Genomic DNA, 24,902 nt, shown 5'->3' on the forward strand with positions numbered 1-24,902 from the left:
GAAACAAATTAAAATAAAATTTCAAATTGCAATAAAAATTAAACAAAAACAAGTAAAAAACATTAAGGTCGGCCGGGTCGATCTTTGAATAACCTCTACCATTTGGAGCGAATTTGGCAATTTTCAAAAAAAAAAAAAAAATCGTTAAAAATTCTGTTAAAATCTTAAAAATTCTGTTAAAATCTTAAAAATTCTGTTAAAATCTTAAAAATATCGATTGTAACCGTTATATTAGGGTCTACACGACGACGTGGACCTGCATAGGCAACATTACAGCCATTACAATATTCAAAAGCGAAACTTAAAAAAAATCGATGAAAATACCGAATATCGGGAGGTACCGTTATATGGGGCCTATACGAAGACCTGGGCCTGCATCGACAATTTTCTGTAGTAGGCTGTAATATCCATTACGAACTTCAAATACCAAATTTGAAACAATTCCGGTGAATAATGTCGCTAAAATTATCAAAATACCGAATATCGGGAGGTACCGTTGTATGGGAGCTATACGAAGACGTAGACCTGCACATACAATTTTCTGTCGTAGGCTGTAGTACCCATTACGAACTTCAAATACCAAATTTAAAACAATTCCGGTGAATATTGCCGCTAAAATCCTCAAAATACCGAATATCGGGAGGTATCGTTAAATGGGGGGTACAGACAATTTTCTGTCTTAGGCTGTACCGTCCATTACGAACTTCAAATACCAAATTTGAAACATTTCCGGTGAATAATGTCACTAAAGTCATAAAAATACCGAATATCGGGAGGTACCGTTATATGGGGGCTATGCGAAGACCTGGACCTGCATAGATAATTTTCTGTCTTAGGCTGTACCATCCATTACGAACTTTAAATACCAAATTTGAAGTATTTCCGGTGAATAATGTCGCTAAAATTATCAAAATACCGAATATTGGGAGGTACTGATATATGGGACCTATACGAAGACCTGGACGTGAATAGACAATTTTCTGTCTAAAGCTGTAGTGTTCATTGCGAACTCCAAATAATAAATTTGAAACAATTCCGGTGAATAATGTCGCTAAAGTCATAAAAATACCGAATATAGGGGTACCGTCATATGGGGGTTATACGAGGACGGGGACCTGCATAGACAATTTTCTGTCTTAGGCTGTAGTATTCATTGCGAACTTCAAATGCCAAATTTGAAACATTTCAGGTTAATAACGGCGCTAAAATCTTTAAAATACCGAATATAGGGAGGTACTGATATATGGGGCCTATACGAAGATCTAGAGCAGCATAGACAATTTTCGGTCACAGGCTATAGTATCCATTACGAACTTCAAATACCAAATTTGAAACAATTCAGGTGAAAAATGTCGCTAAAATCATCAATATACCGAATATCGGGAAGTACCACTATATGAGGGTTATACGAAGACATGGACCTGCATGGACAATTTTCCGTCTACGGCTGTAGTATCCATTATGAACTTCAAATAACAAATTTGAAACAATTCCGGTTAATAATGTCGCTAAAATCATTAAAATATCGAATATTGGGAGGTAACGATATATGGGGGCTATACGAAGACGTGGACCTGCACAGACAATTTTCTGTCATAGGATGAAGTATTCATTGCGAATTTCAAATGCCAAATTTGAAACAATTCTGGTGAATAATGTCGCTAAAATCACCAAAATACCGAATATCGGGAGGTACCGTTGTATGGAGACTATACGAAGACATGGACCTGCACAGATAATTTTCTGTCATAGGCTGTAGTACCCATTACGAACTTTTAATTCGAAATTTGTTACAATTCCGGTGAATAATGTCGCTAAAATCATTAAAATACCGAGTATAGGGAGGTACCGTTATATGGGGGCTATACGAAGACGTGGACCTGTACACACAATTTTCTGTCGTAGGCTGTGGTACCCATTACGAACGTCAAATACCAAATTTGAAAGAATTCCGATGAATATTGTCGCTAAAATCATTAAAATATCGAATATCGTGAGGTACAGTTATATGGGAGCTATACCAAAACGTGGACCTACATGACCCATTTTCAATACCAAAAGTCCTGAAAACATAATATACATTTGAGTAAAAATTTATCAACCTTCTTAATTTCGTTCGGAAGCTAGAGTAATTTCCACAGACAAACATACGTCGCTAGATCGCCTTAGGGTCTAAAATGTATTTTTCGAGATTTTACAAACGGAATGACAAACTTAATATACCCTCCATAGTATGGTGGAGGGTATAAAAATAAATATTTTAAATTAATAAAATAACAATAATTGTTGTTTTTATTGTTGTAATATATACCATTGCGTGCTTGTAAAAATAATGAATTCCAATCCACCTCACACACATAGCAACAAAAATGCCTACGATTGCTTGCCTGTGTATCTCACTCGCTTCGTATAAAACAAAAGACTTAAGACGCAAACCTTTTTTTGTCTTCTAGTCTTTCATTCTGATGACATTCTGGGTAAAACACTGGCGCTTCCTAACTTGTTGTTGCCATGCAATTATCTTTGTTGCGAGGTTGTTTCATCTAAGGCCCTTGGCCACAATTGGCAAGGGGGGTGGGAAAGTAAGAATGTTTTTTTCTTAACAATGTTGATAGGCTGTTTAATTTAAACACTTGGCATTACAAGATTGTGTGGTTTTCTTTGTAGATTAAAGACTTGGTGCAATTTTATGCCCTTTAAGGTGTCTAGGAAGGCATTCATGGCGTGTCTTAGCTAATTTGCTGGCAAGGTTAGTTATGCCATTTTTATAGATATGGAAGTCATTTGGGGATATGGAAGTCATTTGAGTTGTGCTTAGTGAGGCGTTCAGGTCTCCAGGGAAGAATTGTTTGGAAAAATGTTAAAATAATGAAAATATTTAAAAAAAGTATAAATAATTTTAATAATATTTTTAATTATAAATATTATTGTTGGTATTTATATTCAAAAATTTATTTATTTTTATTTTTTTTTTTTTTTTGTAAAATGTTCAGACTTTTTTTTGCAAAATTTGAGCCATTCTGGTATAGTTCTCCAAAGCCAAGAACACAAAATTATTTAGATTTCATTTTTTTCTACGGATTACATATCGTCGGTATGGCGTGCCACTACAAAAGACTTCAAATACCAACATTTTTTGGAAATATTTGGAACTAGAAATACTCAATTTTTTTGGAGACTTTTATCAACATGGGGCTAACTTTATTTCATTTTTATGGTTATAGAAGGAATTGGAGGATATATTTTTGCTTAGTAAGGCCTTAAGGACTCCAGGAAATAATGGCTTAGAAAATGTATGAATAATACAAATATATAAATATAAGTATATATAATTTTAATATAATTTATTTTTTTTAAATATAAATAGTATTTTAACTGTTGGCATTTATATTTTAAAATGTATTATGCCACATATTGTTTTTTTTGCAAAATTTTGAAATATTTTGTTCTTGAAAAATTTGAGTCATAAATTTCCTAATAGCGCACAATTATTTAGATTTCAATTTTTGCGATTTTTCTATGGATTGCATATTAGATTGCATGGTAGATAGTCCCTCTAGAGTAGACTATATTTCTTTACTATTGAAAAAATATGTAATTTTTGGGAAATTTCTGGAGGAAGAAATGATAAATTTTTGGAAACTATTATCAACATGGGGGTCTCTTTTTATTCCCTACACCATACATAGTATGGAGGGTATATAAAGTTCGTCATTCCGTTTGTAACTCATCGAAATAATAATTTTAGACATAACAAAGTATATACACGCTTGATCAGCGTCAAATTCTAAGACGATTTAGCGAAACGAATTAAGACAGGAAGCTAAAATTTTGCACAAATCAGTTTTTTGTCTGCAGGCAGTTCAAATTCGAAGATGGCTATATCGGTCCACGATATCGTATAGCCCCCATTTTACCGGTATTCGTTATTTTGCTGATTGTAGCCAAATTTTTCAATGAAATTGTCTGAAAATCCAAAAAAGGAGTTCCTTCCGAGTACTTTACCCCTGGAAGAGTATTGTCTATATAGGTCCACGACATCGTATAGCCCACATATTCGGTATTTTAATGACTTTAGCGACATTTAACTCCAGAGTTCAACAATTCAAATTTCGTAATTAGAATTCGTAATGGTACTACAGCCTATAACAGAAAATTGTCTATGCAGGTCCAGTGCTTCGTATAGCTCCGATATTAATGGTACCTCCCAATATTCGGTATTTTGGTGATTTTAGCTACATTATTCACCGGATCATTTTTTCAAGGAAATCCTGACCAAAATTTAAAGGACACCTTGGACAAAAATAATATTTTGAAGGGCCTTATGGACAAAAACTATAAACCTTTAAAGATTTTTTTAAGATTTCCAAAAAAAAAAAAAAAAAAAATCGGAGATTTATATGATTTCTTGGTGAAAACGACGGTGGACTCTGTGACGAAGATTGTGGATTTTTAAGAACCTTTTTTTCGTGGACATCCTGACAATTTATTTACAAACATTTTTCAGAGACTTTCCGGCTATAATAAAAAATGGATCTCTAAAGAATATTTTCCCAAGGTATTTCTGGAGAAAATTCTAAGAGTTTTCACATAAATTTTGAGAGGAACCCCTTCACTAAAACCGCTATTTTTAAGAACATTTTGAGGGGTGTTCTGACCAAAAATGTTTGTTATATTTTTAGAATATTTTGAAGGATCTCGTGAACAATGATACATAAATGATGGATTTCTTAAAAAATAGTTGTACAGGATATTTCTGGTGGATTTTTAGGCAAATTTTGTGAGGAACCCCTTCCCACAAGCCGTCATTAAAAAAAAAACATTTTGAAGGACGTCCCGAATACGAATAGAGTAGTTTTCCACCAGGATTTTTTCAAAAATATTTTGATGGTTGTCGATTTAATCGGTACTACAAATCTTTTATATTGTGGAGGAACAAAATTATGAAGATCTTTTTTTGTTAAGATTTCTTAGCCTTTCTAGAAACAATCGTGTTTTTAAAGGACTCCCTGGAAAATAATCGTATATTTTTTTAAGAACGTCATGCCAAAAAAATATGTAGAAAAATTTGCAAGGCTTTCTTCTTCTATGCTAGAAATTTTAGGATTTTTTCAAAGACTATTGAAAAATCTGGTTCTTGCCGAATATTTGATTTTGAAGGAAGAAAATAAACTTTATTTTCAATTTTTTTTTTTAAGTTTTGGTAATTTTTTCCATTGCAGAAACTAGAATTATTTTATGACTCCCTGACGAAGTTCACGAAATTCTAAGAAATGTTTTTTGTAGACATCCCTTAATCGTTGCTTTTGAAAAAAATCGTTTAAGGACTTTATACCTTAAGTTTGTAGATGTTGTGAGAACAGTTTCAGGGCTTGTTTGTTCCAACATTTTTTAAGCCTGATGCAATTTTCAGCCGAAAAAAAGTTGAATGATTTTTGGTAGCTAAAAATTCTGGCCTATTTCAAGGCCACGTGAACAAACACAATGGTTTTTTTAATATTTGTGTTCTTTCCGAAAACAAGGGTTTTTGGATTGGCTAGCAAAAAAATGGGATAGCCTTTGAACATTTTTTCATGGACATCCTGGAAACGAAACTAGGAAATTTTTTTAAGAATAACATTTTACTCCAACACATTCTGAAAAATAATAGTGTATTTTGCAAAAAATTTGCAAGACTTCCTTTTTCCGAATCGCGAGTTTGATGTTGTTCAAGAACTTGCCGCCCAAAATTGTGGGGGTTTGAAGACTACTGAAAAATTGTGGGTCCAAATAAAAATAGTCGATTTTGAAGGGCCTCGAAAACAAAAATGATGGAAACTTTAAACATTTATTCAAGCTAAAAAATCGGGGGTGTCTTTCAAGGACACCCTGGTAAAATAGTAGATTTTCTAAAAATATAAAAGCTTTGGCCAAATAATTGAGGATTTAGAATTTTTAAGTCCATATACTTTTATGTACAACCTGGCAAATAATCACGGATTTCGTAAGAGCATACATGCCCAAAATATGTGGATTCCATAAAAACATTGGAAGAACCTTCTCCATAAAAAAATCGTGAGTATGGTGTTGAGGATTTTTTTTATTCAAAACCACTCCAAGGGCATAAATATACATTTCACATTAATTTTTTAACGATTTCAGTTTTCTAATTTACTTTTTTTACCCTCACAATAACCGCATATTTCCCCCAAAAACGCAATCCAGTGCAAAATGATGCTTGTGTCTTAAGTCTTTTGTTTCCTGTCGTTTGCAAAACACACACACAAAACCGTAATTCCTCAGAAAAGAAATTTCTCCTACACCAACACTTAGTTTTTCTTACAACTCCAACTCCAACCCACCCATCAACTTGTTAGAGAAAAAGCAGAAGATTAACAACCAAAATCCTTTTATTGTAACTCATCATAAAAACAAACATAGCTCATAAATCTTCCGTTATCTGGCAAATATTTATTTATTTCCAGCTTCGGTTTTCCTCTGTTCTTCTTTTTCACATCTTCCTCCTTGGTTTATTATTTATTGTACATATATTTTTTTACGGCCACTTAAACTCAAATTTAACCTATCTAAATAATAATAAACAAAAAATACGAATAATAATAAAATAAAATTGTATGGCTAAGCGGATTATTTTCGTTGGCAGCGTTCGTTCGTTTTGTGGTTAACAAGAACAAAACCAACAACAAAAACTGATACATCCATAACAACACCAACAACCATAAAACATTGATGATTTTTTTTTGGGGTGATGCAGACTTTTCACCACCATCACCGCCATCACCAATCTGAAAACCCGTAAATAACAGTTATAGTTTTGTTCTCCTCCTGAATCTCTTTAAAAAAGTATATTTCTGACGTTTTTTTTATTATTATTTAACAAGGTTCTGTTGTTGTAGTTGTAAATTGAACATTTATGATATGGCTGAGTGTTGTTACTTAGACATCTTCTCATATAACCAAACGGTACTCCCCACAAACAAAAAAAATAATAAAAAATAATAATGATAATATGAGAAGTCCTAAAAGTTGCCGAAGGAGGGATAGATACAATTTCATGTTGTCGGCATTTTTTAATTAATGACCAACCTCAACTCTAAAGGCATTTTTGCTTTCGGCCTTTCAGCAAGGAATTAGAATACGTGGTGAAATTTAAATGGAATAAGGAAGAAAGGTATTTCTTAAGTATTTAGGGTTAAAAATAGGAAATTGATTTGAAGAATTTATGGAAGAAGAATTTATTGATTTTTCTGGCAGCTGTAGATCTCTCGTGGGGAAAATCTAGGATTTTTATACCATCTACATGAGTTACCTTAGTAGGCCAAATTTCATATTCTCATATATTTCTAAATCATAAACAAAAAAGGATATTTTCAGAGGGCGCAATAAATGTCCGTAAATGGTGAACTTCAATGAAGCCATAGAGCATTTGCAAAGTCTTGATATTTAAAAAAACCTGTTGAAAGTTCTCTAAGGAAAATTTGGAGAATAAAAATATATAGTTTGTTGGAGATCCAGATATGCCTTCTAATTATAAAACAGAACATTAAAGGCATTAAATGGCAAGCTGTCTATAGAAGAAGACCTTTAATAGAAATAAAATACCTCTGAAAAGATTTTTCATTTTTAAAAACCACTTTTGTCCAGAAGACCCTCTTGCAGATTAAAAGTCCCGAAAGAGTCTAGAAAGTCTTTAAAAAGATATTCTGTCAAAGCAAAAATAAAAAAGGTCTTCTTTCTGCAAAAAAGCTATATGACCTTTAAAAGGATTTCAAAGGCCTTAAAGAGGCCAATAGGGAGTCTTATGTTTACATGATCTTCGGGCGAAAATGCCAAAAGGACCTCAGTCTATAGGAGATATACAGGACCGGTAAACTAAAGAGGTCCTAGAATAGAAGACCTATTGTAGACCAAAGGACCTGTAACCTGGAAAAAATCTGAAATAGATATTGAGTCCCTCTGTCTATAGAATACCTATTAAAGACCACAAGAAATGTAGGAGTTCTGGAAGAGATGCAAAACTCTAAAAAACGAATAAAATAGCATTTTTTATAGAATGGCCTTCTGTTTATAAAAGATCTCTAAAGAGCCGTGAATACCTCTAAAATCCCATGAAGAACTCTAAAACTCAATCTTACATAAGGAAGATCCGCTAGAGGTCTAGCAGACCTATAAAGGGTATTCTGTTCATAGTTGCCATGTAAAGCATCTTCTGTCCATGGAAGACCTGTTAAAGACCTTCTATCCTTATAAAGACAAAAAGGTCTTCTATCCCTAGAATACCTCTAAATGTCGTCTGTTTATAGAAGACCCGTAGGATAAAAAGTTTTATTTTTATTGAAGATTCTTATGTTTTGAGAAGATCTCTAAAGAGGCACGAAGACTTCTATATTGCCACATAGACCTCTATATTGCCACATAGACCTCTAAAAGGTCAATGTGGCCTATAAAAGATCTGTCAGAAATCTAGAAGACCTAAAAAGGATATTTTATCTGTATATGTCCTTGTGTCCTTATTGTGACAAAAAAGTCTTCGGTCCTAGAAGACCTCTAACTGTCGTACGTCTATAGAAGGCCTCGAAATGTCGTCCTTTTATAGAAGACCCATATGATAAAGAGTATTATTTTTATTGAAGGGTCTTTTGTTTATTGAACATTTCTAAACAGCCGCGGAGACCTTCAAATGTCATGACGATCTCAAGATGGCTTAACGAAGATCAGCCAGTGGTTGAGAAGGCCTATACAAAGTCTTCCGTCCATAGCAGCCTGTTAAAAAGTATTCTGTCTATGACAGACATTTTGAAGATCTCCTGTCCTTATAAGCACAACAGGTCTTCATTCCCTAGAAGACCTCCAAATGTCCGTCTAGAGAAATCCTTAAGAAGGTCTTTTGACTTTAGAAGACCTGTAGGGGATCTTCTGTCTATCTATAAAACGCATGTGGGGGGTCTTCTGCCTATCTATAGAACGCATGTGGGCGAGCTTTTGCCTATAGAAGACCTACAGAAAATCTAGAAGACCTGTAAAAGTTTAATAAGATCTGGAAGGGTCTGGAAGTCCCAGAAATATTTTTGGGCTACAGAGTCCCTATTATGGTAAAAGAAACCTAGGGATCTCAAAGGCCTATGAAATGTCTTGAAGACCTGTAAATGGTCTTCTGTCTGTAACGGGTCACTAAAGGTCATCTGTCAACAGAGGTCTCATACATCTCTTCCTAAGTCTTCTAATGGCAGAAGGCCTTTCACACGTCTTCCACTGTTAGAAGATCCTACTTATGGTTCATTAAATAACATATCTTCCATAGATCTTTTATATATTTTTAGGCTCTGTATAACATATAAACATCTTGACTCTCCATATCTTAATTTTCCTTATACTTCTTTTGCTGAGCACCTGCTTATCATTCCCTTGCCAAGCACTGAACTAATTGAGTCATTAAACATCAATCATTCTTGAAATGTTTTCAATACTTTTTCTCACTTATCTTGTCAATATCAACAGCATTAAGCCGGTAACAATAACAACAAAACCAACATAAACAACAAAAAAATCAGCAACAACAACAATTCAATTCGATCCAACTAAATCATTATCATTTGGCATTTTTTCGCATTTCCATTAAAATCTCATTTTTATTTACGACACAAATAACAACTATGATTGAGAAAAGAGAAGGAAAAAACAAAAGCAGTTTATTACCCCCTCTCTCTCCACCTCCCATATCTCTCTCATTGCTACTCCCAAGCAATTATCCAATAAAATTAACAAACAATTTAACAAATTTCTATAAAAAATGATGATTATGACGTTGATTTTTATTGTCATCGAGTCGCTCGTTTATCATCGCCCCGCCGTTGTTCGCAGCAATTGCCGTTCAACAAGTGGTGCCGGCTATTGTTGCCTTCCTCCAGCTGCCGATGGAGATAGAGAGAGATATGATCTAGTTGACTCTAGCTGAATGGCGAAGGCGAGCAGGTTGGATGAATGACTGACTGACAGACTGCCTCGGTTCGACTTTGAGTGAATTGGTGTTAATGTGAAAATCAAAAGATCAAAGCAAATCAGGAGTCATCATCAACATCAATGGCAATCATCGGCCTAGGCCGCAAAAGAAAAAATGAAGGGGATCGACAACAATAACAACGACAACATCGACATCATCCGTAAGGAATAATAATGGTGATGATGATGATAATGGAAGCCATAAGCCTTGTAAACACTGAAAGGAAGTTGAAAATTGTCTTCAAGTCTGGCGGTCTTCATTTAAAACAATGCCACCGTTGTTGGTGTTTACAGAGAGGGGAATTGATTGGTGTTAAGGGAAAGAGAGCTAGAGAGTGGAATACTCTATTCTCTCTATATTTTAAAGGAGTAGTGAAATAACTGATTGTCTGAGAATCAACGCCCAGACAAAACGGCTGAAGCTAAAATCTTGATATTTTGAACCAGGGTCTGTCTTGGTGCGTATGCTGGTTTTTTTGGGAATTGGTACTGAAAGGGTACGAAAAGTAGCAAAAATGTAATAATTAGTATTGGACCAACGTAATGACCTAAAATTGAATTGAATGAGTTCTGATATTTAGAATGAGAGTCACTGATGGAGTGCAGGATAGATGTATCGCAAATTTTTTGGAAAATTCGAACTTTAGGGTTACGAAAAGTACCAAAATGGTGCTAAACTTCGAAAAGGGTACCATTTAGTATTATGCAAACGTACAAAGTTTAAAACTTCAAATTTTGTATGAGAATCAAGGTTGGAAAGTAGGTTTGATGTATGAAGGTGGTTTGGAAAAAGTGTACTATTTGTGGTACTAAATTTAGAAAAGTTCAGTTTAGGGTGAATATATGGAGCGGGAATTTGGAAATTTTATATGGGGGTCCCTGTGGATGGTGGGTTTTATAATAAACAAGTGGTTTTGGGAATGTAGTACACATTTCCAAAGAGCACGGAAAGTACAAAATAGTACTATATTAGGTACAATTTGGCATGGGGGAACAGAACAGGGCTTGAAAACTGAAATTTGGGATAAGGGTCGTTGTTTAGGTGTAGCCTGGACATATAAATGAGATTTCGGGAATTTGTACTAAAACTGTACGAAAAGTACTAAATTTTTTTATTGGTTGAAGGAATAGAGATACAATTCAGAAATTTGATATTTAGATAACTGTTGATATCTGAGATTGAGATTTTGGTGTTGGTTTGGAAATGCGTCCCATATTTGTACGAAAAGTACTAAATGGTACTAAATTTGTTATTGTGTAAAAGGATAGGATTGGAATACCTGAATTTTAATATTGAAGTCTCTGTTGGTATCTGGAATTGAGATATGGATGTGGTTTTGGAAATGTGTACTGTAATTGCACGAAAAGTACTAAATAGTACTATGTTTGGTACAATTCGGTATTGGGTGGACAAATAGTGCTTGTAATCTGAAATTTGGTATTAGGGTTGCTGCTCATGTGTAGCCTGGACATATGTAGGTGGTTTCGGATATGTGTACTATAATTGTACGGAAAGTACTAAGTGGTACTAAATTGGACATTGAGTGAAAGGATAGATATAATATTCTGAAATTTGATATTTAGATTACTGATGGCATCTGTGTTTGAGATTTGGTAGTGGTATGGAAATGGGTACTATATTTGTACAAAAAGTACTAAATGGTACTAAATTTGGTATTTGGTGAAGGAAAAGAGCTAGAATCCTTCTAGAATCCTGCTATTAGATGAAAGGGTAAAACTTGAATCCCGAAATTTGATATTGAGGTCTCTGTGGGTATCTGGAATTGAGATATGGAGGTGGTTTTGGAAATATGTACTATATTTCTACGAAAAGTTCTAAATGGTTCTAAATTTGTTATTGGGTGAAGGAATAAAGCTGAAATACCTACTTTCGTAATCTGCTGGATTTTCCCTGTAGTTATTGAAAAAATTGAAGGTTGTCTCACAGTGTTATAAAAATATGGAAAATAACAAGTAAAAAGTAAAAAATTTCGGCCGGGCCGAACTTTGAATACCCACCACTATTTCAGAAACTTTTCAAAAAATAAAATCCGTTTAAAATTCTATTAAAATCTTAAAAATACCAAATATAGCGGTTATATTGGGGTCTCTACGGAGACGTGGACCTACATAGGAAAATTTTGTCACAGGCCATTACAACATTCAAATACGAAACTTGAAAAAAAAAACCGGGGAATAATGTCGCTAAAATCATCAAAATACCGAATATAGGGAGGTACTGGTTTATGGGGCCTATACGAAGACCTGCATAGACAATTTTCTGTCATAGTCTGTAATATCCCTTACGAACTTCAAATACCAAATTTGAAACAATTCCGGTGAAAAATGTCGCAAAAATCATCAAAATACCGAAGATTTGGAGATACCGTTATATTTGGACTATACGAAGACGTGGCCCTGCACTGACAATTTTCTGTCTTAGGCTGTAGTAGCCATTTCGAACTTCAAATACCAAATTTGAATCAATTCCGGTAAATAATGTCGCTAAAACCATCAACAAACTGAATATCGGGACCGGTACCGTTATATGGGGAACAAATCGTGGACTAACATGGCCCATTTTCAATACTAAAAGTCCTGCAGACATAATATACATTTGATTAAAATTTTATCAATCTACCACAATTCGTTCGGAAGCTAGAGTGATTTCCACAGACGGATAGACTCGCAGACGGACGACATAGAATTTTATGCTGATCAAGAATATATATACTTTTTGGGGTCTAAAATGTATATTTCGAGGTGTAAAAAACGAAATGACAAACTTAATATACCCTCCATACTATGGTGGAGGGTATAAAAATTCAGTAAAGTTTTTCAATTAAATAGGAGAAAATGAGACAGGTTTGAAAAAAAGCCTTGAAAAAAAAACGAAAAAAGCCTTGCAAAAGGCCACCTGTTTGAAGTCAAAAAACTACTGAATAATTTTTCCAGTAAAAATTGGTCCGTTCACCGTTTAAAGTTTGTCAAAAACTCACTCATTCTCATTTACTGAAATTATTCTGAAACAGACAACAGTAAAATGCTGTCAAAATTATTACAAAACCAGTAAAGAAAGTCATAAAGTCGGCCGGGGCCACTTTATGATACCCTACCACCACTTTGCTAATTTAGTAGAGCTCCGCCTAACAATTAAAAGTTCATACACGCTATGATTATAATTTAAAGTTCAAAGGACTGAATATGCCGAAGCATTTGTGTCTTTTCAATTCGGAATTGTATTGCCCATTTTGTGCACAATTAATTTGAAATCGTATAAAGATATATATGGGAGCTATATCCAAATCGGAACCGATCTCGATAAAATTTGGCAAAGATATTTCAGAGCTGTATTTGATATATTTCCCTGAATATCGTGGGTATGCACTCGTTGGAGTGCATATTACGGCTGTGGGTAACAAATATGACAAATCGGGTATATGGGAGCTATAGCTATATCTGAACCGATCTTCACCAAATTTGACATACTAGCTTCTAGACTCAATTCGGTCGTATGTGCCAAATTTGGACAAATATTAGACGTTTGGTGCACAATCAAAGGTAAATCGGACGAAGTTATATATGGGAGCTATATCCTAATCTGAACCGATCTCTATAAAATTTAGCAAATGTATTTCTTAGCTGTATTTGATATATTTCCCCAAATATTGTTGTTACAGGGTGCATATTACGGCTGCGGAGGACAAAAATAGCAAATCGGATGAACAATATATATGGGAGCTATAGCTTTATCTGAACCGATTTCGATCAAATTTGCCATGCTTATTTTCAGTCCTAATTTGGTTGTACGTGCAAAATTCCATACTATTCGGTCTGATATTATACGTTTGGAGCACAATAAAAGGCAAATCGGACGAAGATATATATGGGAGCTATATCTAAATTTTGACCGATTATCTCCAATTTCAATAGGGTTCGTCCTTGGGTCAAACAAATGATTTGTGCAGAATTTCATCTGGATAGGACAATAAATGCGAACTGTACTTTGTTTACAAAAATACATAGATGGACGGACAGACGGATGGACAGGCGGACGGACAGACAGACAGACGGACGGACGGACATGCATAAATCGACTCAGAATGTGATTCTATGCAGATCATCAAAAGGAACTATGGGTCTATCTCGTTGCCTTTTGCCTGTTACAAACAAATGCTCAAAGACATAATACCCTATCCACCTTGTGGTGTAGGGTATAAAAAGGAATCTTGAGCAGATTTCAGCTCTACTCAGATCGATAATTTTTTATGAACTTGACCTTCCCATGTGGTCTCCACCAATAACAAAAACCACGAGCGAACATATCTATCACGCAACCTCCCCCCCCTCGGCTGTTATCCAACCGTTTTAATATTCTAAACCAACTTCGATTTAGGATATCAAAACCACATGAGGTTGATGAGTATCAGAACAATAACAACAACTACAAGAACAACCATAAAATACCTGATTATAAAATAACGCATCGATATAATCAAACGCTATAACAGAATACTAAGTGGGGAGAGGTGAGGTGTGTGTGGTGGTTCTGTTGCTTAGTTGTCTGCTTGATTTGTGGTAACTTGGAAAAAAAGAAAGAAGAACGTAAACAACAAGCTGGATGAGGAGTATAAGTTGCAACACATACACTGCAGTTGCTGTTGCAGTTGCAATTGCACTCAACAAGCCATTACTATCAATTGTGGGTATGTGTATGTGTGTGTGTGTCTGTGTGCGTTTGATGATTTGTAATATTATTATTTTTTTGTAGTTTTCTTTTACAAGTAAATAATGCTGAACATAAAAACGAACGGTGTTTGTAGCTTACGCCCAATGAATTTAGAAACACACACACACACCGGCACCCTCCTCATGCTTCCACTCCTGCTGCTGCTGGGTGCACTGAAAAGAAGAATTTCTGGCCCAGACATCAAACAACAGAATCTGGTGTCGTCTTCTTTCTCTGTTACCCATCACTCTGTGGTCTTGTTAGGGATCTCTGGTGTTCCAGTTGCTGCCTCGGCTAGCTGACTGGCTGTCGTCCATGCTTCCCGTGTAATAAATTGTTGCAATAATGCATTTTGTTTGTTTTGCTCGTTTCTGCTGTAGGTCTTTCGGTCGCTGGGTCGTTTGTCAGCAGAGGAGCCTAGATAAGGCAAAAATAATGGATCTTCTGCTAGCCGGGAATAGCTGGGCTAACTAACTGACTGGCTGGCTGGCTGGCTGACTTTGGCACCTATGGAAAAAAAGGAGTCAGGCCACTAAATTGAAATCATCATTAAAGAGACTAACACCAAAGGCAGCGGGGCAGCCATTGAAGAAGTGTCAGTGGCATTGTTAAGGTGCCAGTTGTTGGCGGCTGATGTTTACCTTCTTTTATTTCCAATTCAACCAAAAGACTTGACTTGTTTAATGTTGTTGCTAATATTCCTGTTGTCAGTCAGATGATTTGCTGATGTTGTTGTTGTTGTATTTTGCTTAATGTCTCTGAAGATTTATGTTATGGCCTCGGTGAGTAGCTCGTTATGTTCCCTGTCCAGACAAACAGATAGCAGCCAACCACCAGCCAGCCACACACAAACTATTTGAGAAAAATTATGTTTAAAAATAGTTTGAGATCCAATGCAGATTCTATTTATAATTCTCATAACCCATAATGGCCTTTTTGCATTTTCTCGTCCTTATAAGACTTCTTTGAGAGAATAGAGAAGCTGTCACTTCGATCTGACACCCAGTGACTGAAAGGCTCCACGGAATGTTTAATTGTTAATCGCTATCAACGAATTATGTTCAGATGTCTTGTCAGTTTGAAATGCATTGTTGTTTCGAAGATGTAGGAATAATGGTTGGTTTGCCGGTCACCGGAGGCCATATCTATTTTTATGTTTTGTTAATTAATTTCCACTGAAAGGTTGAAGGCTCTAATTGAAAATTCGCATTAAGAAAATTGAAAAAGGTGATGGAGGTTAAATAAAAACGTTCAATTAGGATAGGCAGACGTCCGAACATGACTGGAAGTATGAAATTTACCGGAACATGGGGGTTTATACATAAAAGTGGACCTGTATATACATTCTTCATAGGATGGTCTTTTTGGGTGGCTGCAGGAATCTTGGGTCATTGGGTCCCTGGTCAACATGGGGCCTCTCATTCCAGTAGGTCTCCCACAAGGGTACCAGGCTGTAAGAGCAGTTATAGGGTGAAAATATACAGCCTGAAAAAAAGCTTAGCATAATGGCTAGGTCCTTTAGTTTTAAGGCTGGTCCCTGTCTCTTTCGAAATGGATATCTTTTTTGGCATTTTTTAGAAAAGTTTTTTTTTTTAATACCCTTCACCATACCTAATATGGAGGGTATATTAAATTCGTCATTCCATTTTTATCTCATCGAAATAATAATTTTAGAACCAATAAAGAATTTATATTCTTGATCAGCGTAAAATTCTAAGATGATTTGGCCCTGTCCGTCCGTCTGTCTGTCTGTCCGTCTCTTGTAATCGCGGTAGAGTCAAAACGAATAAAGATAGGAAGCTAAAATTTTGCACTGATCAATATTTTGACTACAGGCAAGTTGAGTTCGAAGATGGGCTATATCGGTCAGCGGTATCATATAGCCTCCTTGTAACAGTACCCCCCCGATATTGGATATTTTGATAATTGTAGCCAAATTTGTCAATGAAATTGTCTGAAAATCCACAAAAGGAATTTCCTTTGAGTACTTTACCCCCGGGAAAAGTATTGTCTATATAGATCTACTATATCATACAGCCCTCATTCAACGGTACCCCCTGATATTCGGTATTTTGATGATTGTAGCCACATTTTTCAATGAAATTGTCCATTTCTCCATCCATCTAAATCCATACTAGAAGTTCTTTCTAAGCTCTTTACGCCCAGGAAGAAATATATCTATATAGGTCCACGATATCGTACAGCCCACATACAACACCCCCCCCCCCCTTGGTGATATTTTGACGATTTTATGGACATTATTCGCCGAAGTTGTTTCAAATTTCGTATTTATGGGTACTACAACCTATGATAAAAAAATTGGGTATGCAGGCCCACGACTTCGTATAGCCCCCATATAACCGTACCTCCCGATATTCGGTATTTTGACGATTTTAGGGACATTTTCCGCCGAAGTTATTTCAAATTTCGTATTTAGAATTCGTAATTGGTATTACAGCCTATGACAAAAAAACGTGTTAGCAGGCCCACGTCTTCGTATAGCCTCCATATAATGGTACCTCCCAATATCCGATACTTTTACGATTTTAGGGCTATTTTTCACGGGAGTTGTTTCAAATTTCGTTTTTAGACTTTGTAATGGGTACTACAGCCTATGACAAAAAATTGGGTATGCAGGCCCACGTCTTAGTATAGCCCCCATATAATGGTACCTCCTGATATTCGGTATTTTGACGATTTTAGCGACATTATTCACCCGAGTTGTTTCAAATTTCGTACTTAGAATTCGTAATTGGTATTACAGCCTATGACAAAAAATCGTGTTTGCAGACCCACGTCTTCGTATAGCCCCCATATAACGGTACCTCCCAATATCCGATACTTCTAAGATTTTAGGGCTATTTTTCACGGGAGTTGTTTCAAATTTCGTATTTAGAGTTCATAATGGGAACTGCAGTCTATGACAGAAAATTGTCTATGCGGGTCCAGGTCTTCGTATCGCCCCCATAGATCATTACCTCCCTATATTCGGTATTTTGACGAATTTAGGTACAATAATCACCGAAATTTTTCGTAATAGGTACTGCAACCTGTGACGGAATATTGTCTATGTAGGTCCAGGTCGTATAACCCCAATATAACGGTACTTCCCTATATTCGATATTTTGATGATTTTAGGGAAATTATTCATCGAAATTGTTTGATATTTCGTATTTGAAGTTCCTAACAGGTACAACAGGCTGTGACAGAAAATTGTTTATACAGGTCTAGGTGTACGTATATGCCCCATATATCAATATCTTCCTATATTCGATATTGAGCTACATTATTCACCGGATTTTTTTAAAGTTTCTTATTTGAATATTGTAATGGCTTATGACAAAAGTTGCCTATGTAGGTCCCAATATGAGGGCTATATTTGGTATTTCTTAAAATTTTAGGAGAGTTTTTTAACGGATTTTATTTTTTTTATTTATTTATTTATTTTATTTTTTTTTTTTTTGTTTTGAAAATTTCCAAATTCGTTATTCAAAGTTTGGCTCAGCCGAAGTCACTGTTTTTTTATTTATTTATTTATTAATTTTTTTTTTTTTTTTTTTTTTTTTTTTTTTTTTTGAATAGTTAGTCCTCTTTTCTCCCAAATTGTTTTCATTGCAATGCAGTTTTGTGGGTACCTCATCGTAATAATAACTTTCTCTTTGGACGAAAACCAGTTTGTGGTATTTGAAGTCGATCTAGCCATGTCCGACCAATTATTGACCTGGTGCTCACGATAACTCAAAATTTAATACTTTCGAAGTGGCACTAAAAAGGGCCAACATTTAAACAAAAATTTATCATAACTTTCAAACAAAACAAAAAATAAATAAAAGAAATTCAGACATATTAATATTTCTGCGAATCCTTAATCCTTTGAATATATAAGATTTATGGATCCATTTTTTTTCTGGTATTACCCTTCAAAAATTTCAAATGAATGTTAATGCTTCCCATTTTATGTGTAGAGAGAGCGTGGGACATTTTTAAGGCAGGTGAACCGAAAATATTGCACTTCACTGCATTAAAAATTAAATTAAATTAAAATGCATGTTAGATCAAGTTTAAGAGTGGTATATTTGGGTCCACTCTTTTTTATAGAAGACTTAAAGGAACTTTCTGTAAAAAAAATTAAAATGTCCGAAATGGGGAAAAACCATGTTTTTTTAAAAATAAAAACAAAGATTTTTTTGCTGCAGAAATCATGGTGCAATAAGGAGGTAGAACAGCTTCGTAAAACTACAGAGGTACAGTTCTGAGGTTATGCCCGCTTCCTATCAAATTTCCATACAACAAGTTGTTTTCATTTATTCAATATTTTTCCTCATTTTTAAAATCAGTTAAACAGCGGGAAAAATGAATTAAATGAATGATTTTTTTTTTTTCAAAAATATGATCTGAACAGTTCTATCTTTCAATTTCCTGGCAAATCTGGCGAATAGCTTTAATGCGCGTCTCGCAATGTATGCATCTTCCTATCATTGATTTTGAAAATATACTGTTTTTTATTTTTCAAAACAATAACAATTATAATCATCTGGCAGCTCTACCTTTCCTTTTTATGGTACCATGGCAAAAATGAATTCAAAGCTGTGGAGGAAGCTGTGAAATGTATCCAATGCTACCAATGAAATATATTACAGAGTTTACACTCAGGTGTCAAAAAATTAGGAATAATTTAAACGCCAATTTTTGGAACTTTATAATTTTTTTAAGAAATTGATTAATAAATATTATCAATATCTCAAGTGTCAAATGCTACAAATATCGACTTTTATGACCATAAATATTTTGTCAGCTTTATTCTGAATACCGGGACTATAACCAGAAACACCCCCAAGAATACAAAAAATGGTTTCAAAATCCGACGAGGTTTCTCCTCTATCCGAAGCGGTATTATTATTATTATTATTATTATTATTATTATTATTATTATTATTATTATTATTATTATTATTATTATTATTATTATTATTATTATTATTATTATTATTATTATTATTATTATTATTACTATTACTATTATTATTATTATTATTATTATTATTATTATTATTATTATTATTATTATTATTATTATTATTATTATTATTATTATTATTATTATTATTATTATTATTATTATTATTATTATTATTATTATTATTATTATTATTACTATTACTATTACTATTATTATTATTATTATTATTATTATTATTATTATTATTATTATTATTATTATTATTATTATTATTATTATTATTATTATTATTATTATTATTATTATTATTATTATTATTATTATTATTATTATTATTATTATTATTATTATTATTATTATTTTTTTTTTTTTTTTGGAATATCCAAAATTATTAAAATAAAAATTTTCATTTGGAAAACAATACTAAGTTTCGTGTACGAATGATGTTTGAAAGTATGAAATCATTAAAGGAGAATTTAAAAAAATGAGAAACAGAGTCCCCCAAATTGGGTATTGAGCTTGGAATTCGAATTTGCACAAAACACTAATCACGAATAAAATCCCAAACTTCCCCCCAGCAGATACTGAACTATTACATAGAGTTATAAAATGTTTGACACAAAACTTTTCCGTTACCCACATTCTATGCCATAAAATTTCTTTCTAAGCTCAAAAGTGAAAGTGTTGCGATCTTAGATGCCAGTTCTTGTTATTATTTAATAAACAAACAAAAAAATTAAATATTCATATTATTTCATTAAATGTTTCTTTGATGTGTCACATTGCCTACATCCTCATTATCAACATCAGCGAAAGTTTATCAGATGGGGTTCAACATTCGAACAGCAACAACAACATTTAATTTTTAACAAAATTAAAAGAAATGCCGAAAGATTTTTATTTCTTTGTTGACAAAAAATAAATAAATAAAATGTTTGTAAGTTCTTACAAAGCGAATTATATACCCTCTTAGACAAAATACAATTTCTTACAGATTTCATAATTTTCCCTTATATAAAAAAAATTATAAAAATTATTATATTTTTATAAATGATTTTTTAAGCGAAAATTTTTGAATCTGCCTTTAAACAATTATTCATTGAAAGAATTGGCATCCAATTTTCATCCGGTGTATTTTTTATTTTATTTATTTATTTATTTATTTATTTATTTATTTTTTTTTTTTTTGAAGAAAACTGAAAAAATACTGTCTTTTGAAATATTCTCGCGATAACCTGAAACCGAAAATTGAATTGTCCTACAGAGACTATATGAAGACTTTGAAAAATGCTTGATATTTGATAAGTAAAATCAACGTTGGACATAGAAATATGTTTCTCTCTTAGGCTTAGCCATGGGTGAAACCATTGTTAAGTGGATGTTTCTTTCTATTTTATTTCAAATATCAATCAAAAAGATATCATTGCCTAATTTCATTCATAAATTTCGGCGGAGGCCCACATTTTTTTTTTTTTTTTTTTGGGTATTTTCCTTATTCTTTGAAACTTTTTTTTATCAATTCCATGAGTGATTGATATGCTGTGAATAAATTAAGCCTAGTTTTTTTGTGATAAATATTCAAATTATGTTAATTTATTTATCCAAAAATTCTCACGTTGTTTATTCGCTTTATTAGTCACAATGTTATTTGTAGAAGTATGGCATGACTTTTTTTCAAGTTTAAAGAAATTTAAACCAAAAGAGATGGGGACTCCAAATTTCCAGCTTAGGGAGAAATTGGTAGAGAAAAAATCTCAAAAAAGTCTATTTTCGAAAATCTTTTAAAATTTCAGGGTATGTTAAGAGTATTGATTTGGAAAAAACATAGAAGAGGTCGTATTGGCTATTTTTTTGTGTGAGCATTATTTATTTTTTTTTTTATAATAAAAATGTCCTTTCGAATATATTCACTTCTTCACTTCTTATCATCAAATTTTATTCACATATAAATAAATTTTCATAGAAAAGAAATCTAGATTAGAAATTATGAAAGACTAGGAAATATAGAACTTTAGAATAGAAAAATTATAAACATTTAAAAAAAAATATTTGAAATCGGGGTTTACGCTAACAGCGGAGCTATACCAAACAGTAAACCAACATGGCTCTGTTTCTTAAACCAATAATTCTTGATGCAGTCCACAGCTCTTAAATTCTCAAGGCTTAAAAAAAATCTTGCTAAATTCATCTAAGAATATTGGTGTCCATCCAAAGTGCTATATACAGGGTGACACGAAAAAAAACTGCAACCAAATTTAGAATGTTGTCATTTCTAAGCCACTTGTCCGACAGCTGTTAAAATTATTCCAGTGACAACTCATTATATTGTTTACAAGGGTACAAAAGCATTTTGGTGAGAATTTTCCAGAAAAAAAGTTATTCGTGATGGAATTTAAGCGTGATAGTGTGATTTCTTTATATTTGGCTGGAAAACCACAAGTGGCTATCGTTAGAGCACTTCAGCATTTAAATGTGAATAAATCTTTCGAGTCTCGTACCATCGCTCGTTACCGTGATACTGGTAGCGTAGCCCGACGTCAAGGAAGTGGACGGAAGAAAACAGCAACATCAGTAGAAATGGTTCGAAAAATGAAGAAGCGACTTGATCGAAACCCGCGTCGCAGTGGCCGAAAAATGACTCGTGAGCTGAACATATCGCACTATCCCATTCGGCAATAAGCTCGGCGTATAGCCATTGAAATTCCTAAAAGTGCAAGAACTTACACCGCAACCGAAAGAAAATAGACTCAAAAGAGCTAAAGAGTTGCTTCGCTTGACCGAAAGTGGTGAACTGCCGAATTTGGTTTTCTCGGTCTCCGACGAGAAAACCTTCGTTGACCAGCAGTTTGTAAGCAAACAAAATGATCGTGTTTACTTGCTAAAGAGGTCAGCTGAAAATGTGCACCTTCGCCGGCCATGGGTGTGGGCCGCCATTACAGCCGATGGTTGTTCTCCGCTCGTATTAATCGACCGTGGCATCATTCTGGAGGGTGTATTAAAGCCTTGGGCACGCAAACATTTTGGCCGCAGACCTTGGACATTCCAACAGGACTCAGCACCATCGCACTCAGGACGCGTCACCCATGAATGGTTACAAAATGAGGTTCCTCGCTTCATTTCCAGCTCACAATGGCTACCAAAATCTCCGGATACCAATCCGTTGGACTATTGTGTCTGGAGTATTTTGGAAAGCAAGGTTGGCACTAAAAAAATACCAAAGTGTCGATCACCTCAAACAAGCGCTTCGCCGGGAATGGGCCAAAATACCGCAGAGCAACATTCGGGAAGCGTTTGACGGTTTCATTTTCCGTTTGAAGGTCAAAATTAGTGCCAAAGGTGACCAATTCGAACAAATCTAAACTTATTCTAACATTAGATGATATGTCCGACATTTTTTGCTTTCATTCAATGCAATTTAAAAAAAATAAAAATTATGGCGTTTGACTTTGTTGCTGCTTTTTTATCTCACCCTGTATATTTTTTTGATGTACAACGGAAAAATAGATTTTTTATGTTGAGGAACTCATAATGGAATTTGATGAAGAATATTTTTTTCTTTGACACTTTCCCAAACAAACTTAAGCATTTTGGGAGATTTTGACTCAGATTTGAAACGTATAAAATTTGGAGTCAAAAATGTCATTTATAATTCACAAATTTCAATTTCAAATATAATATTCTCAAAAAACCATTATACCTAAATATGCAGGGACTTATAGTGAAATTTGATATAGAATATTGCCTCTTTTAGAGTTTTTTTTTCCCTAAAATGAAGTTTTATGATACTTCCAGACATAAATTCGAAAAAAGTCCAAGGAAAAAGTTAAAAAAAATTAGAAATATTTTTTTTTGTTTTTTTTGAGCAACATTGATGCATATATTTTCTTGATAAATAATGGAAAAAAAGACCTTTCATGTTCAGAAACTCATAATGAAATTTGATTTGGAATATTTCTGCCTTTGAAACTTTTCCAAAAAAACTTAAGTATTTTGGGAAATTTTGAATCAGATCGGAAACGTATAAAATTTGGAGCAAAAAAAGTCACTTTTCACAAATTTCAATTTCAAATGTAATTTTCTCAATAACCATTAACCCGAGATATTCTGTTTATTCTAAAACTTATAGTGAACTTTGGTGTAGAACATTTCCTCTTTTAGCGTTTTTGCTCTAAAATGAAGTTTTATGTTACTTTCATGCATCGTATCGAAAAAAGTCCGAAGGAAAATGTATCAAAAAAAAAATTAACTATATTTTCGTGATTTTCTGTCAACTTTGATGGATGTATTTCATGAGTATATAATGGAAATATAGATTTCTTTTCTGTGGTGGCTTATAGTAAAATTTGATAGAGATTATTTCTGTCTTTGACATCATCCTTCGGAAATGATGTTTTGTGGGAGAATTTTGCAGAAACTCGTATGGAGTACGGCTCTAACCCTAAAATGTGTTTTATTAAGATTTAGGCGTTTAGGTAAGATTTAGACTTTTGATGTCCTCTAGGACCTATGATAGAATTTTATGACAATTACATTTGAAGAATTTTTGGACAGGCTACGACCACGTTTAAAGGGAATTTTTAACCATATTTTGGAAAAAAGGACCAAAAAGACACCTTGGGTGAATCGAATGAGGGTTAAAATATTTTATCAAAGTAATTTTCGTATTGTTGTCAGTAATATTGCCAAAGACACTTTATGCCTAAAATGTAAGAATTTCAGTTAAACTTAAATCAGGAAACTTATTTCAAAAAATGTAAAGGAGGGTGAAACTTGCCTCCTCTTTTTAGGTTACTCTGCGATCTAAACTTTCAAAATCCCGATACATGTGTTTTCTATTTTTAGTTCTACTTTAAAAATACGCTAGATTTTTTCTGTAAGTATTGAAAAATTGATTTTGTCACCCAGTGTAATTGTATATACTTAGTCACTGTGCTTCCTTAGTGTGAGGATTGTGACTATTTTTCCCAGAGAACATCTTCTTAATGAAGTGAAATTACCTCAGCAATTTTTAAAAATGTAAATATTTTTCTAATAAAATATTTTGGGCATATCTTATAAATTGTAAATTCCATTGCATATATCTCAGATAAACATTCATAAAAAGGTTAACCCCGGAAAAAGCTCTAACGTAAAAATGACTTTATATTGGGTCTTTTTTTAAATTTTCTAGGTTAGTCAGAAAATAAAAAGAAACAAATAGTTCGTGAACAGTAA

The 24,902-nt window shown here is 33.6% G+C and overlaps 1 protein-coding gene across 1 annotated transcript in view; it reads right to left on the reverse strand.

Moving 5' to 3' along the window:
• Window positions 1-24,902, reverse strand: part of LOC101897345 (trichohyalin) — a 98,833-nt gene that overhangs the window by 71,157 nt on the left and 2,774 nt on the right. The window lies entirely within an intron of this gene.

Source organism: Musca domestica, unplaced genomic scaffold, assembly GCF_030504385.1.
Source record: "Musca domestica strain aabys unplaced genomic scaffold, Musca_domestica.polishedcontigs.V.1.1 38, whole genome shotgun sequence".
In the NCBI taxonomy this organism is placed as follows: domain Eukaryota; kingdom Metazoa; phylum Arthropoda; class Insecta; order Diptera; family Muscidae; genus Musca; species Musca domestica.